At 37.2% G+C, this 12,256-nt stretch overlaps 1 protein-coding gene across 4 annotated transcripts in view; it reads left to right on the forward strand.

The window, feature by feature from the left end:
• The window catches only part of TSC22D1 (TSC22 domain family member 1), a 91,895-nt gene that overhangs the window by 25,378 nt on the left and 54,261 nt on the right, over positions 1-12,256 (forward strand). The window contains exon 2 of one of the 4 annotated variants that reach the window (XR_010079650.1): positions 6,341-6,447. The exons of the other annotated variants lie outside the window; for them this stretch is intronic. The gene's annotated coding sequence lies outside the window, so the exon portion shown is untranslated. The remainder of the gene's footprint in view (positions 1-6,340; positions 6,448-12,256) is intronic. 4 annotated transcript variants of the gene reach the window in all.

Genomic DNA, 12,256 nt, shown 5'->3' on the forward strand with positions numbered 1-12,256 from the left:
ATTTTCTTATGTGTATTTTTGGGGAGATACCTAAAGAATGCTAGTCTTAGTTTTGTTCCTGTATTAGAATTCCTTTTCTCTGGTGTTTGTAGAAGGGAACAGAAACTTGAAGTAAAGAATTGTAAAGTTTGACAGAGTACGGCAGAGAATTTGCTGCTGTCTGTCAGCAGTTCCACTTTTTGTGGTACACTGTTAACCCATTGCTTTGGGCAGCAGCCTACAAGCTTCTGGACAGCTGACAACCTGTGCAGGTCCAATACTCCTTCCAGAGGAAGCAGCAGCTGGATAGGCAGGATTGTCACACAAGGGGAGAGACATCCATTGTACTTGTATGTATCTTTAACTCTCAAGGGTTCACTAGGCCTAAGGAGGTAGTTCAGACTTACCAGTTCTGGTTATTCTCGACCTGGGAAGTTTCTGTTCATCACTTTCTCATTTTGTGTCTTCTGATCTGGTAGAAAATGTGGTATAAATGCATGATGGAGTGAAAATAACATGCTCAGACTATCGTTAGACCAGTAACTCAGAACTTGTTAGGTCTTCGTGTGGGTTTGCTTTGGCCAGTAAGCAGACCAGAGTGAGTGCATTGGAGCCAAGGAAATGGAATATGCTTTTGAACCATTGTTCAGGTTTATTCCAACTATTCTTTTTCCTGTTTGCTGAATTGCCAAATGGCTTTGGTAGATAACTTGAGGGCAAACAAAGGCGGAGGAATTGGCAGCTGCATGTCTCTCTTCAAACACCCTGTCGTGGGCATGTTGATTATCTTTTCATGAACTTCTGTGAAACTTTTTGAAAATGTTTGGTTGTTGAGAATTAAAAGAAACAGGAGAGGGAGGTATCTGGAAGTCCGTCTTCCGTTTGCCAGGTTCTGTGTTTTGGATTTCATCATGACAGCAGGAGTTTCACAAATGCTGAACGTGTTTTCCCATGGTGTGATTTTAAGATATTTGCGATATGGATGACAAACCGCTAGAGTTGAAAATGTCATCCTGAATGTGCCTTGATGAAAAGAAAAGTAAGTCCAAGGATTAGGTCAGCATGAGAAACAAACCAATGATTCTAGCTTCCTATTGCGTAAATTACCTGACAAATAAGACTCTAAATTTTCTGAGGTTGTAAACTATCTGAAATTTGTAGGAAGGCATTTCTTTAGGTACACAGCATAGGAACTGGGGAGGGCTCAGCAAAACTGACTAAAGGATTCTGTTGCCTTTCTGCTGCAGTCTTAGATTGAGAATTTTCAAATTCTTCTTTTCAACTAGCCTTTTAGGTGAGCGTTTTTTAATGTTGAGCTCTTTCTGAGAGGGTATGGCACTACCTTTCATAAATGTTTCATAAGTGTGATTTTGCTTCTTTAGAAATACTTTAAACTTTGTTTTGTGTTAGGTGAAACAACAATATGGTCATGTGTAGTTCTATTGTACTTTTGACTTAACTATTGCATTCCCTTTTTTTTTTTTTTACAGGTTTATTTTTCTAATAAAACTGCTTGAGTTATAGTTGATTCTCAGTTTCATGCTGTCTCTTGGATGATACTTACTCTAGCACAGACTAGTCTCACTTAATATTTTTCTAAAGTGCACTTGTACTGGTGGTCTCAAAAGAAGAATGCTCCTGAAACTGGGACAAGGATTCTTCACTCAAAACCATTTGCAGCTGGAGAAGACATTCAAAACATTTGTCCCTGTTTTGGTTGGTGGAGGAAGAGATTTCTAAAATGTTGGGTACATAAAAACCAGGAACTTAATGTTCTTCTCTCCCAATATGAGCAATTAAAACAAGTGTGGGAAAGAACAATTATATCTATTACAAAATATTCTTGACAGGGCCTCATTTCTTCAAGTACTTGATTGCCAGCTCTGGTAAGTGCTAATGTGTTCATTGATCATCCAAAAAAGTGCGTGCAGAAATTCAGAATTAAAAATACATTAAAACTATGAGCAGTAAATTCAACTGATCAGGCTCTTTGAAATACAATACAAATAGACATGTACTGGTTGGAAATTTTAAAGATGGAAAGCTGTCTTCCTGAGAATCCTCCTGCTGTGCTTGTTCAAACCTTGATACAGTCTGAGTTTTCAAGTGTCCACTGTAAATTCTTGGGCCTTTTTTTATTTATTTTATTGTGTGCGTGTTAGACAGGTTTTGGTTGCAGGGTACCTGTGATGCTTTTTAAATTTTTTTGCACAGTGATGCCAGATGTTTTTATACTATCCTTTGTTCAGCCTAAAGTAGTAACATGGAAGTAATAACAAAAAATGTTTTGCCAGCTTTGTGTTACTTGGAAGGAATTTTAGCTCTTGTCAAGCATTGCAGTCGCTTCTGTTAATAAATAGTGTCACCAGATATTAGAATGGTTCTTAAGTACTTGGCAAATAAGATGGCATTGAGCAACTTGCATTGGAACAGTGTTTAAAAATAGAATAAAAATCATATAGACTTGCACCAGATGATGAAGCTGAATTCTACTTAAAAACAGCATGGCTGATGCAGTAGTCAGGCTAATGTTGAAGCCTAAGTGTTATAACACTGACTCTAGTCCTGCCAGTGACTTCATAAATGAATCAAGTTAATGCTTCAGGAGCATTGAATTCAGTGGAGTTCACTCCAGTCAGTGGTTCTGCTACAGGGTTAGTGTAGGATGTAGGAACCAGCCTTTAAAGATTTTATTTTCAAATATGTTTGCCTCCCTAGGAATTGTTGTTTAATATTTGAGAAACAAACAAAAAGATCCATGAGTACTGGAGTTTGAAAAAAGTGTGTGCATGACTTTCAGGGGTTTCTGTCAAAAGTCTTGTTGACTGTGGCGCTGCAGTTACGCATTTTCTATTGCCGTGCTGCTCTTCCCTTTGCCTCCAGTATTTCAGTTCTTCTTGTAACTCTTTCCTGTGTTCCCCATTGTAGTTTACCTTTTGTTTTGTGTATTTTGGCTTGCTGACTGTCTGAAAAGAAACCCTGGCTGAGCTGCAGCGGCTCTCTCCACTTGGGGTGTACTGCCCAGATAGCTGGTGGTTGTCCACCAGAATGAGTAATGCTGGGGATGCCTCTTGGTGTTCCTCCCCTTGTACTTGTGGAGGCAAAACCAGGGCCATGCTCATCTACTCCATTTATCCATTCTTCTGTTCTTTGAGCTGAGACACTGGATATAAAATGAACAGTGGCTTCAAAAGTGGTTTTGTGGGCAATGTGCAGCAGAAATACTTGCTTTTTTCTGTTGTTTTGGGTTTGTTTTGCTTTTGAAGACCCAGTCAGAACTGTGAATGAACTGTGTGTAGTGGGCAGTAATCTTGTTGAGTTTGAGAGGTTTATGATTGCAAACTATTTAAATGTAATAACTAGAAATCTGCAAGTCCATGGAGTTACAAACTGTATGTGTAATCTAAATAAATATCTATTAACTTTGTCAATTTTTGGACAAAATTAATAATTCTAATCAAACATAGAGATGAGTTAGTTGTTACACTAGCTCTGAGCCCTCTTTTGCTAGAACTTGTACATTTCTGTGTTTAATGCTAGCTCCAGTTCTGAAACAGATTAAGGTTGTTTGAATTTGGCTTCCTCATAGTGACTCTGGTTCCTCCCTTTGAATTGTGTACTTTCCCTGGCCCACAGGGAGATGGATTACTGGTGTCCTTGTCCATAGTATCATATTTTTACATCAGAGTAGCTTTTGATTCACTGCATATTCATGCTGCAAATGAATGTGTAGTGGCAGTGTGAATCTGCCTTATGATAATTGGAGAACAGGGTAATCAGATGATATTGGCTTTTCTGATTGCCAGCTGCTGCACAGACATAATTTTTTTACATTATTATTTAGGACACTGCTCAGAATAACCATTTGCTCAGATGTAAGTGATGAAGAGGAAAGGAAGATGTGTTAATACATACTGGGGAATGGAGCAGGGAAAAAAGATGGATTGGCAGTGTGTAAGAAGAATGTTAATCCTTACATTTTGTCTCTTAACTTTCCCTTTAAAATACTTAAGCTGTGTCAGTAATGTCTTTTACCATTGTTACTAAGTTGCAGTTAGATTCATAGAACTGTAGAATGGTTTGTGTTACAAGGGACCTTAAAGATAATGTAGTTCCAATGCCTGTCATATAGTTGCATACATTTTTTTTAGTCTGTACTCAGTATTGTTTTGCTGCATTTGAAGAACTCTAAATATAGTGGAGTTCAAAAATCTGTGCTATCCAGTTAATGATTCATTTCCTTAAAGGCCAAGGTTATCATGGTGAAATTATTAGCTCTTTGAGAACAGTCTGCCACATGCTCCTAACAGGTGATCAAGTGATTCCACTGGAGTTGTGGAATTATACCCTTCCCCCTGTCCTCTCCTGTCCCAGTGCTCTATGTCCCAGCTTTGCAGATGGGAAGCGTCTTCCAAGCAAGTTTTCTAATGCAGAATATATTTTATTGCACATTACTGTGATGAACTGTAGTGAGTATGAAAGCAAATTATTACTTGATTGTGTTGTGAGCGACTTGGTATTTTAGTACATCTTGGCTTGTCTGTGGCACCCCTTTTTTCTGTTTATGTATTGTACATGTACAAGAGAGAAAATAATGAAAATATTGAGTCATGATATCGTGATACATTGCTGGAAAAGCAGACTTTTGGCATAGGATGAATGTCATATTTCTGAAACCTGCATTCAGCTCATCCGGGGAGAAACGTTTAATGCTGTATTGCAGTGTGATGTTGCGAATTCACCCAAATACTTCCGATAGCTTCTCTTCAACAAAGTTGTGCAGTTGCCTATGCAAGTACTGTTAGAATGCATATTTTTGAGTAGAATATATTGTTCTTCTGTCATGTAGGATGCTGGTGTATACATATATATATATACACACATGCTTTATTTTTAAAAATAAAATGAAAGAAATTGCCTGGTAAATAGAAATCCCTTGACTTGGAAAAAGATCATTCAAAGATGGGCCAGCTAGACTGTTACAGTAAGTTGCATCTTGAAGTGTGAAGTTGGCAGTTGTGTTCCTGTTAGTCTGAAGTCTACAGTGAAAACAGTTAAGAAATAAAATAATAGAAATTCCTCAATGTTCACATGTAAAATGCGTGAAGTAATAATATAATGCTTGGCTATCAAAAAAATGAGAAGAAAAAAAGCAGTTATGCTGTATTAGACTCTGGTTTAGTTTGCAGAATGCTTATGGGGATTTCAGTTACATGCAGATACTAAACTATGAATTAAGAATATTTTGAAACTTGGGGAAATAGCTGTTTGGAAGAATAACTACACTTCTAAGAAATACAGACTCGTTCTCGGTTGTAATATTTAACTGCATTGTCTAGGGAACGGCTTTTCAACACATGCCAGCAGTCAGGGACTTCCACTTTCTAAAGGATCTCTGCAGTTTTCTTTATGTTGGCTGTGCCAAGCTTTGTCAAATGCACTATGCTTTGCTGTTGGTACATATTGGTAAACTGGAAGATGGAGTTTGACTTGATTTAAGAATACATAGAAGTAACAGCAGCATGAAATGCTTGAGAGGTTTTATTAGGTGGCTAAAAAGCTATTGAGTAGAAAATACTATACTTTGCATGTAGTATGCTACTAAAACCTGGTAACTTTGAATGCAGATTGCTTTTCAGTCCTGCTGCAAACCTATCTTAGAGTGCTGCCTTAGAAAGAAAATGGAAGGGAAGGAGATATGTTGGCATTCCATAGAATTGTTCTTAGGATCTGCCTAATCCTAAGATTAAGCATTATTAAATATAACAACTCTTTCTGAGGAAACACTCACCTTTACGTATATTTGGTACAGAAATCCGAGGTCAGGCAACTAATTTCATGCTAAAAGAGTCATGTCAAGAATATCTTTGTTGTATGTTATTGTCAGACTTGCTTCAAAACAAACTGTGTGTTGTAGATATTAATTGTACGCAGAAATGTTAGGTAATGATTCAAAAGGTAGTGTTGTTTTCAAGAGGCTTCATAAGTTTTCCAACCATAATGATTTTGTGATACTGTCTTGCGTGTTTGCCTGAGTGCGTGGGAAGCTCTTTTTCATCTGCCCTGGATTGTGGTTATTTTTATCAATGAAATCTCAACTCAAATGAAGGAAAGAGGGTCCTGTGAGATTCAGTGTATGGTTAAACACTCTCCAGCCCAGATCAGTCAGTGGGGTAAGTTGCTATTTTGGTACGGTTCTTTGATGTCTGTCTTTTTCCTTGTTCTGAATAATTTTTGTGAAGACGGTATGCCTAGCCTAGAAATAGATCTCAGTGGGTTTTGTATGTATTCTCTTATGTGTAACTTGATACTGTTTTTTTTTCTTGTATACAACCTAAACCAAGTGCTAATATTTCAACAGATACAGAATGACAGTCAAACACTACACACTGGTATGCCTGTGAAGAGGCACTGCCAAAGTTAATTGTGTCTAGTGCAAAAGCTTGGAGTTCTGGCTGATCAAAGCAGGTAGGTGTGAAGGTGCTTGCATGGAGAGAAGATAAGGGGACAACTCAATGCAAATAGTTTTACATAAGCAGAGCAAAATTATACATTTCAAATGGCCTTTACCTCAGCTGACTGAAACATTTTTATAGTAAAACTTGTGATGGTCTTATTCCAAGTGGTTTGAAAAGAATGACACCATTTTAATTTAATACTGAAATGTGTGTGAACTGAGGCACTAGTCCAATATGGAAAGTTAAGTCAGCAAATCTTTAGAAAATATTTAATTAGCTAATTAAAGACAGCATATTTTGTGTGGTGGTAGCAGTACAAGACAATTTAGAATGTTTTTTTCATGTACTGTTAGCACATACTAGGTAAAAATATAAAAATGTAATTCTGATCCAAAACATCACCGACTGCACTTGAGACTTTTTAAACTTGTATCTTGAACCTGAGAGTCAGACTGTATTACAGAGGTATCACGGTGTGCTTGCACATCATTTGCAAGTCATGATTGAATCAGTTTGTCTCCACTGTCAACTACTCATGTTAGACAATAATAAGCCTCTGTTGAATCACAGACCTATTAATGTTGAAGAACTAAGACAGCTTACGATAGCATTTGACATCACTTTGTGTCTGTGCAGTAACAACTACTAGAAAATTCAGTCCAGTTTTGGCTGTAGAGTTCTCACTGCTTCTGAAAATGAAGAAGGGATCAAGCCTGTTGCTCTGAGTACATGCTAAATTTATAAACTCTGAGAGTAAGGAAACCCTTTGTAGAAACCAGGATTTGATATGGAAAGTAACATAAGTGCTCAAATATGAAATACAAGTTTTGAGCACTTTCCAAAATTAAACTTTGTGAAACTGATGACTTATAAAAACCCAGGTAACTTGTTAAGCTTTGATTTATCAGTGTGCCCATAGTGCCCTTTCCTAACATTAATCTATTAAATATTTATATTGGAGTAAATATTGCATGAAAGGGGCATTTCTCTGTGGTGTTTGAGTTCTGCAGAGATCCTAGACACCAGAGGGAAATGACAAAGTGTCAAAATTTACAGAGAAAAGTCTTGAGGTATTCTCATCTGGAAATTCAAATAGAACCTCACCCTACCTCCAAAAATCCCACCAGAAAACTCACCCAAACCCCTACAAAATCAAAGCATCCGGTCTGATGTGGCTGTTGGAACAGCACTGAAATCACTCCTAACATTCCTTGTGTGTGGTATTTCAGCTTCCAGATTCTACAGGTAGCCAGTCTAGAAGACTGACCAGAGAAGTGTAGGAATTATGTGAAGATTGAAAACTCAGTAAGAGAAACAGTGCTTTAAAAAAATTGTGTAAGAAATTTGTTACCTAATTGTATGTAAATAGAATCAAATTATTTTAAGCAAGCCATGTATCAAGAGTTACAAAACAAAGAACTGTTAACCACTGTTAACGCTAAAACTACAGGTTTTATGTCATTTTTCAAGTAAGTTCAAGGTATACAGAAATGCTATAACCTTTATTTCTATAGTTGGTATTCTTAAGCAGGAAAAAAGCAAATAGTCATCATATGATGCCTTACAAAATTTTTTTGTTGTTTTTTTTTCTTTTAAATATTGGCTCATGCACTCTGCCCAGAAGCATAGAGTTTCCCCAGGACTGAAAGGAGGTCTGTTTTTATGACAGAAATGTATGTTAGTGCCAATAAAGTCTGTTAATCTGATTAAAATGTGGTTTAATTAGGCCAAAAAAAGTTTGCTCTCAACTGTACTTGGCATAAAAGCTGACAAGAAATAAAAAGTATGCTAATGAACATTGCAAGAATATTTAGAAATATTCTTGCAATGTAAACAGTTTTAAAAAGGAAAAAATAATTTTCATTGTTTAGCAAATACCCATTTCTGATTGTATAAAATTGATGCATCTATTAATGGGAATTGTTTTTACAAGGTAGTATTTTCTATAATCAACCAATCATTCAATTTTATACCTCTAGTGTTTTCCTGTTGCTGTATCCGTGCCAAGAAATATTGGCTGTGTTTCTCAAATGTGTGGTGTTGTGACAGCTATATATAATTCTGGAATTCTGTGTCAAGCTGAGTTCAGAAAAGCCAGGGCTTTTTGCCACTCCTAAACTAGGAGTGTATGGAGGGTGTTTCAGGGATTGGTACCTACATCAGTCTTAAGTAGGTTTTATCTGAAGGCCTTGTCTGATAATTCAGACAATGCTATAACCCTCTGGGTTTTATTAGGCTTTTAAAGAAGTTAGGCACAAAACACTTCTGGAGAGAGTCCAAATGGTGTTAAAACACCCTCTGAAATTTAGAGTGTCAAGATTGTTACCACTCTATTTGTTGGCATGTCTATCTTTTAATGATAGGTTGCATGTTAATCGTAAAAATTTTGACCAAGGTTTTTGCTGCCTTTTCTCTCCATCTTGGGACTAAATAACATAATCTGATGTAGCTATTATAATAATGACTTTTACCCTTCTCTCCAATCAAGTCTCCTCTTCCTGTTTCCCCTCTAAAAAGCCCTAAACCAGAAAGTTTTGGACAGCAATTTTTTGTAGCTTGGAATTCAAACAGCTTATGTCACTCCTGTTGATATTTTCATACACATGCCATGTTGGTGCTAGTTTCTGGGAAAAAGATGTTTTACTAAAATTTGCTGTTCTTGTAATATTTATTTTGAATAAGAGTTCAACTGGATGCTGGTGTGTAGATCCTGTGGTGGGTTTGCAGCCTGCACATACTTCTAGACGTGTCATTAATGGCAGCAGAACAACTATAGGACCTGCACATGCTCTGCAGGGGTGGTTGCACCTTGCATCTAAAATAATTGCATAATGCTTTAAAATTTCAGTTCGAGAGTTGAGAAGTACTTGACCTGACTGCAGGTAACTTGAATCAGATATGGCAATTTCTCCTCTTTTCTGTGTTCTTGCACTTGGATCCTGCAGTTGTTGGAGCTGCAGTATTAGAAATATGAAAAGTATCATTGCTTATGTTCTATACTATTAACCAAATATGGAGATTCAATTTTTTGCTTATTTTGCAGATGGTATCCTATACAATTTACTCACAATTGTTTAAACTTTCAATTTCTTGGCTATTGATCTTCTGCTCACTGATGCAGAAAAATGGAGACCACTCCTCTCTGACTCATGAATTGGCTGTGGAACATTCCCTGTAGAGAAGGAAGAAACCACCAAAGGGAGTTTTCCTCCTGGCGTATTTACCAACAGGCAGGGCACTATGGAAAGGTATTGCAGAGAATCCTCTTTGCCCAAAGAAGATGAGGGTGTTGATTATAGGATTCCTTACCTTGCCGTCTTCCATATGCTCAAACAGAGCTACTGGTGGTTTCCTGACTGACTTCACCTGTATCTGTAGATCACCAGCGTGTTGTTCTTGTGTCATCATGGCCATAATTTCTTTCTGCTTCAGCCCAAAGGATCCCATCAGAGCCTGCCCTTGAGGTAAATCAACAAACTACAGTACAGTGACTGAGAAGAGCTGTTGGATATTCAGCTGCTTAAGTTTACTTAACATCCCATCTAGGTAGTAAAAATCATTTCTGGTGATGGATGTGAGGCAACAAAAGAACATTTTCCAAAATTCCTCTAAGAGTAATTCGGGTACTTTCTATGGTCTTTTCTAGACTTCTTTTTCATTCTTTTGAGTCTTCATAACGGCAGTGGAGTATTCATTAAGATTTCTCATCTCAAAATGCAGAAAGATTTAGTTGTTTCAGCCTGAAATACATATCTCTGTGTAGGAATCAATCAGGCTAGGGTTTTTGATAGCTAGAACACAAAAATTACCAACCTCATTTATTCTTTACAGTTCAAGACAAGTCTGCTCAAGGGAAGAATTATGTATGAAATGATAAAAGTAAGAGTTCTTCTTTGGCTGTAAAAGGAGAGATACCGTGATCTTGATGTGAGAAAAAGAATTTAAAAACAAATCATTCCTAATAGCTTGTTTCAAGATTGATCTTCCAGAAACTGTCCAGCTGTTTCTGTGAGAACACCAATGGACAAAATCCTCATAATGCCTTTTATTCTCCCCTTAAATTTCATTTTGGATCTTTGTGTCTTCTGCTGAAGAAAAGACACGAATCATAAGACCAAGTACTCCCCTCTCTTATGCTTCTGAAGCTGCGACAGGTGATGTCAGACTGTTTAGTGTATTGAAAGTGATTTGGAGTTTTTTCCATTGAAGAGGGTCTTACATGTGAAACTCTATTTCTTACAGAGGCCCTAGGCAGATTCCTGCTTGAAAGGAACCTGCAGTAAGCTGGGTCATGCTGCTTCATCTGGGCTGATCTGCTCTGACACCTTCTGTTGTTTTAAATATCTGGATACCTTCTGTTGCTGGAAAAGAATATTGACTTTGGAAGTCAATAGTGTTTGTAGGCTTCAATGCATCACCTGAAATGAAGCCTGTAGTACTGTGTATGGCATTGTAGTTATGGATGATAACTATTATTAGAGCAACTAACACTGCCTTGAATCTCAGGAACTTATCAAATTATCTGGTTAAAAAGAACCTTCTATTCACAAGGGAGTCTTTAAGACTAAATAATGCTTTCAACTGCTACTGTCCTTTTATAATATTTTTCTTAGCCAGCAGATACAGAGCATTAGTAACTTGCATTGAACACATTCTGTTTATTGTATTTTATCTTCTTTCATTTTTCTTCTGTCTTCTTTACTGGAAGAGGAGAGTACAAACATCAACCTGGAGAGAGCTCTTGGCCAAGTGCATTTATATTTGTGTTCATCACTTATTCTTTCTGAATAGGAAGGCCTCCTTTCACAAGAACATGCATGTGGGATGAAAAGACTGAGCCTCACTCTCTAATCATTGAAAGTTGGTCTGAAATAATGAGAAAGACAATGTTTTGTCCAGTTGAAAGGCATAGGAACATATCCTGATCTTAAGTTGATGAAAAGTCATGAAATTACAATAAAAAAGAACCCTATTTTTGTGAACCACTCTTTCTGTTTAGACAACCTCTTACCTTAGTTTGAGATACTGTAACCATATTCAGGAACAAAGAAGCAGAGTATCCTTCTGCATGCTCTAGCAGTTTCTCTGGAAAGAACTTGCTGATTTTTCTGTTTTAATTACTTTTGAGTATCAGAGTTTGTCCTTGATGAATTTATCTGTCACTTGTTTAAAAAACAAAAAATGTTTCCTGTATGCTGCTGTAACTGCAAAATTGCTTTGGTTTTCATAACAAAACCTTCTCCACCCTCCTATTTTATTGTATTATTTTGAGCACAGTGAAAGAACGAAAGCTTTTTTTTGGGCAGAGGAAAGCTTGTAATTGAAGAACACATGAGGTATCTAACCATATGAAGCTATTTTGTTTAGGTGTGTGCTCTAGAGGAGAGGATGAAGAAACACCACCAATTCCCCAAAATGAATTAAGTGAAATCTTCAAACATAATGAGTAATGTACCTTCTTAGTTAACTGTTGGATCATGCTCTACCTGATGTCTTAAAAGCAAAGAAGAGCTGTCCTGGTGAAATGATGATGCTTCAGCACAGTGACTGCCCCACGTGCAGAGGCCTGACACTGTTGTTGTGCAGAGGGTACTGCAGTAGATAATAAGCAGTAAATGCATATGTGAGCAGCTGTCCCTGTGGCTGTTGGAATTCCAGTGACTTCTGGTTCTGTTTTGCTGTATGTGGGCTCCATGCTACTGATAAAATTTCACAGGAGTCTTAACCAGCTTTCAGGATAGGTGAAGAAGAAAATTTCAGCTCTTAGACATTATTTTTGTTTGTTGTTTGTGTAATGACAACTCCTAGGGCATTTGGGT

This window comes from Prinia subflava, chromosome 3 (genome assembly GCF_021018805.1).
Source record: "Prinia subflava isolate CZ2003 ecotype Zambia chromosome 3, Cam_Psub_1.2, whole genome shotgun sequence".
Lineage (NCBI taxonomy): Eukaryota > Metazoa > Chordata > Aves > Passeriformes > Cisticolidae > Prinia > Prinia subflava.